Here is a 5,789-nt window from a genome sequence, read left to right as displayed (position 1 = left end):
TTTAAATTACAATGCCCCTTATGGCTCGAATGCTTAGGGGGGTTGAAATCCCGGGTGACCTCTCCATTGTATATTTGTACCTCATTTCTGGAGCCTTATGGGCCTATGTGTATAAATGCATGCCTTTGGGAGATATGTAGTGATCATTTCATAGAAAGCAGTACTTTGAGAAGCTATATTCATTCAGGTTGGATATGATAGCTAGCATGATGAGTGGTGTTCGGAAGTCAGCTCCGGGTACCCATCATGGCCTACTAGTTGGGTCGTGACAGATGGGTTTCCTCCAGGATTTGTCGGCGTAGCCTGCGCAACATCAGGAACATATAGTCTGCCTTGATGACTGAGACTCCATCTGCAGAAACCTCAAATGGTGACTTCTCCTTTTGAGGAAGCACATCTCTATAGTGGACTAAAACGAGGTCCTCATATTGGCGCTTCTTTACCTCTTGTACTAAAGATGACATCGTTGGGTCCTAGATAGTAACTCCCGTACCGCTCGAGTCCATTATGCGAACTCCTAGGTTGGCTAGCTGTCAAAGCTCTCGGAATAACTCCAAACATCACCCAAACTACCCATGGATTTGCGGCTAAGAGAATCGGCTACCACATTCGCCTTTCCTGGATGATATAAAATGCTCACATCATAATCTTTCAATAGCTCCAACCATCGCCGTTGCCGCAAATTCAAGTCTTTCTATTTGAAAATATATTAGAGACTCTTGTGATCAGTATAAATATCCACATGAACACCATATAAATAATGTCTCCACATCTTTAGTGTATGAATAACTGCAGCCAACTCTAGGTCATGAGTCGGGTAGTTTTTCTCATGTTTCCGCAATTGCCTTGAAGTGTAGGCAATAAATTTGCCATGTTGCATCAACACACAACCTAGCCCAACACCTGAAGTATCACAATAGATAACATAGCCCTCCGATCCTTCTAGAAGTGTCAGGACTGGAGCCGAAGTCAACCTATCCTTCAACTCCTGAAAGTTGCGCTCACAAGCGTTGGTCCATTAGAGTTTTGCCGATTTCTAAGTCAACTTCGTCAGTGGTGCCAAAATAGAAGAAAATCCTTCCATAAATGTTCTATAGTAACCAGCCAACCCCAAAAAAACTACGGATCTCCATGGGCATTGTAGGCCTTGGCCAATTCTTCACGGCCTCAATCTTCTATCTATCTACTCGAATATCGTCAGCTGAGATAATGTGCCCCAGAAAAGTTACGAAATTCAGCAAAAATTCACATTTTGAAAATTTGGCATATAACTCCCAAGCTCGAAGAATTCCTTGAACAGTTCATGGATGATCCGGATGCTCTGACTCCGATCGATAATATACCAGAATATCATTGATGAACACAATTACAAATAGATCCAAGAAAGGCCTGAATACATCATTCATCAGGTTCATGAATACCGCTGGGGCGTTAGTCAAACCAAATGACATTACCCGAAACTCATAATGGCCATATCTAGTTCTGAAAGTTGTCTTTGGAATGTCCTCTCCTTTAAGCCTTACTTGGTGGTATCCCGATCTTAGGTCTATTTTTGAGAACCACTTGGCACCCTGCAACTAATCGAACAAATCGTCAATCCTTGGAAGTGGGTATTTATTCTTTATGGTCACCTTGTTCAATTTCCTATAATCAATACACATCCTCAAGGAACCATCTTTCTTTCTTGCAAACAAAGACCGACGCTCCTCATGGAGATGAACTAGGTCTAATAAAGCCCTTTTCAAGCAAATCTTTCAGTTCGCCTTTAACTCTTTCAATTCTTCAGGGGCCATTTGTCACGACCCAACCCCGTAGGCCGTGACCAAAGGCCCGAGCTGGACACTCGTATACATACCTGTTAGCTATAATCAATCCACAACTAACCATGATATGGCACTTATAAAGACAAAACGTCGTCTCAGAACTATCACACATATATATATATATATATATATATATATATATATATATATATATATATATATATATATATATATATATATATATCAAAGTAACCTGTCTCCTGAGGAGTCACAGTAAATCAAGATAACACAGTACACAAGCCGACAAGGCTGTCATAACGCGTGGGAACGTCCCAACTGTATTTACACAAGCCGACAAGGCTGCCATTACATAAAACATCCCAAAATATATGTATATACGCAAGCCGACAAGGCTGCCACTACGTAACGGGAACGTCCCAAAATATAAGTCATGCTTAACACAACCGAACAACATCTATATACAACCCACACATATGTCTACGGTACCCCAAGAGTATTAACAAGAACATATGACGGGATAGGCCCCGTCGTACCCCCGGATAAACATATACATATACATCAAAGATCCGTATCGAAAGTCTAGGCTCCGAACAATGGAGCACTCCAAGACAATTGAGTAGGAGTCCTAAGCTGAAGGATCACCAAAGCGAGCATCTGTACCTGCGGGCATGAAACGCAGCCCCCCGAAGAAAGGGGGTCAGTACGAGATATGTACTGAGTATATAAAACATGAAATACAATAAGGGAGATCATAACTGAAGTAAAGATTCCAGGAGGCAAGTATGATAATTAAGAAATCACTGTACCTATACTTTATAACATGAAATCATGCATATCATTATCATATACCGTACCCGGCCCATTATGGGACTCGGTGAATATAATCGTGTACACGTATACCGTACCCGACCCATCATGGGACTCGGTGCCATAATCATATCATCATATCATCATATAGCGTACCCGACCCTGTAATGAGGGACTCGGTGAATATATGTAGTAAAACTGTGCGTGATAACATACCCGGCCTGGGACTCGGTTAAAGATATAGTAACAGTATGCACGAGCAGAGTAGTGAGCAACCGTATGCAAACTAAATCATCATCTGAGACTCAATGGAATATGTAAGATAAATTAACACTCGAGTATCAAAGGCAATAGTCATGTTAGGTACCCTTCGAGTGTCACTATGGACTATATCAAATAGAGCCTCAGTAATCATAGACACGTATCATAGTAACATGAAATAGCTTATGGAATTCAAATGTCATTAGTCATTGTAGAATCTTTAAGAATAGGAACTTTTACGTACCAACTACTATCCAACGTATAGAAGACTAGAGGGCAGTAGCTCAATTATCTTAAGAGTTCTAACATCAAGAAGTGAATAAGAATCATGAATCACACTCGGAACTTATGAATGGAATTACCCCAAAGCTCATATCGTACATCACTTACATCTAAGACATGCCAAAAGAAAGAAGGGATAGCTTTACATACCTTTAGCGCTTATCCGTAACACAATACGTATACGCTGCCCAAAGTGTCTCAACCTATATTAAGACGCCAAGAATTATGGTTAAGCTACGGGAAGGTTCAAAACGTACTCTAACGTTAGTAACTCCTTTCTAGAAAATTAGACGACGTTTCCCTTATATTCAAATCAACTTCATAACAACTAAGCCAACTTCAATACTCACACGTTCAAGTACTATATCGGGGCTATTCAAGACAAGATTTGAGAACACTTCAAATGTACCCCGCACAACATTCCAAACAGCCCACATTTACAACATTCAATAATGATCCACATACGACTATGACATATTCAAGTTATTCCTAAAGATCCATAGTCATAATATTTTCATCCAAACAACCCTATAACCGCCCAACCAACATACAACAAAACGTATAATCTTAATTATCATTAATCCTCCAAGTGCAATAAGAACCACAACAACATATCAAAACAGCCCCTAACTAACAACGTAAAGAGATGCCCAATAATCTCACGAACACCTACGAACATGCCAAACGAACCATCTACGTTCATTATACATTACTCAATACACTCTTTCCATCCAAGTTCATGAACTATACCAGCAACCATACGTTAACAACATCACCCTCTTATATGCAAGAAAATTACATTAACATCATATTAACTTCTACAACAGCCCACAAAACAATTACAACTTCAACTTTAACCATTTAATTCCTTCATTCTCATCACATAATCCATGACAACAACAACCAAAATATTAATTCAAATCAGTTCACCAATTTCAAATAAACCAGCCCCTTTACATGGCCTACAACATCTCAATACCAACATACATAATTCCATGAATTCAATCCATATCTAAAAATTACAACACGTTCAAACCACCCTTAAAAACATGTAAAAGTGTCACACCCTTAATCCGATAGGGCGTGATGGGCACCCAACCCTTATTTAGGGCCGAGCGAACCCACTGACTCTCGTAATACTCACAACCAAACTGGGCCCGCAAAACATGACATAAGTACATAATGAAAATTTTTCAGAAAACGAACATGCCTTTCATCTTTGTCAAGTCAAATAAAATCCGTAATCACATAAAACCAGTAATATAATGCACAATAATACAACGGCTTACAGAGCCGCTTACAAAACCGACACATACTACGCGAACCCTGTCTGCAAAATCTCTAACATAGAACAAACTGTCATAACGTGAATACTCTGATTCGGTAGCACTCCGGAGGAAATGGAGCTCGCCACTCCAGCTGGAACATCTTCTACTACTAGCTTCAAACGACTATCCGGATGTACCGCGCGCATGAAACGTTGCCCCCGAAGAAAGGGGGTCGGTACGAATGTACCGAGTATGTAAAGCAGAAAATACAAAAGAAGGATCATCAAGTAAAGAGTATAGAAAACCACAAAACTTGCCTTTGAAAACACTTATCACGCATATACATATGTCGGAAGTAAAATTCATATCATAATCATGTCATTATATCATCGCCCATATGTACCATACCCGGCCCTCTAATGAGGGACTCGGTAAAAGAAATCATCATAAGCTTGTCAATTATCGGAAATCATTTGCGGATTACAGAAAACAAGTAAAATAATCAGAATGCCAGAATGCTTACTTCAACATAAATCATACATATCAAAAACACATATCATATATGGTCCATAATGGGACCCGGACGGAACGTGGTCGCCCTCCCCGCTTGGGCGCCACAACTCATCATACTTTGGAAGTTTTGCATATCTCCGAACATATCCTCCATATCACATCATAATTCAGAACTCATCATACTTCGTATCATATCATATATCGAAACTCATCATACTTCGGAAAATTCATCATACTTCAGAATTTAACAAATGCGCACGATACATACGGGCCCGGGACTCGGCGAAGGAATTAACAATAATGTGCACGAGCAGAATCGCGGGAATTATATGCAATTTAAAATATTTATAACCATATTCAATGTAAAACATTTACAAAGACTTAATAAATTAATCAAATCGAACCATTATTTACAAATTAGGACAATAGTCCAATCAAGTCTCATTCGGATGTTACTCGGATACATATCAAACGGAACTTTAAAAATCATAACTACGTATCGGAATTATATGCATAAAAATCCTTATTTCGGACTCAACAGATAAATAATAATCATACTCGGGGGTCGGAAAAATAGTCATATTAGGTTATTTCAAAAATAGGTCGTTAGGACCAAACATAGAAAGTCGCAGGAACTACGGGCGAGCGTCAACCCAATCCGGGCCCGCCTACGAAAGTTAGGGTTATTATTCGTTATGGAATCTCCTACGAATGTTTCGAGGCGGTCCGAGCTCGTCTACGAAAGTTATGGTCGTTCGTAGTTACGAACCTTTTTATGAACGAAACTTTTGGCGCAACATTTGAAATCCATTCATGCAAAAGACATAAGGACCATAATTTGACTACATTAAGAATATGAATATCCGTAAAACCA

This window comes from Lycium ferocissimum, chromosome 5 (assembly GCF_029784015.1).
Source record: "Lycium ferocissimum isolate CSIRO_LF1 chromosome 5, AGI_CSIRO_Lferr_CH_V1, whole genome shotgun sequence".
Classification (NCBI taxonomy): Eukaryota; Viridiplantae; Streptophyta; class Magnoliopsida; order Solanales; family Solanaceae; genus Lycium; species Lycium ferocissimum.
Note: the sequence above shows the minus strand (reverse complement) of the source record.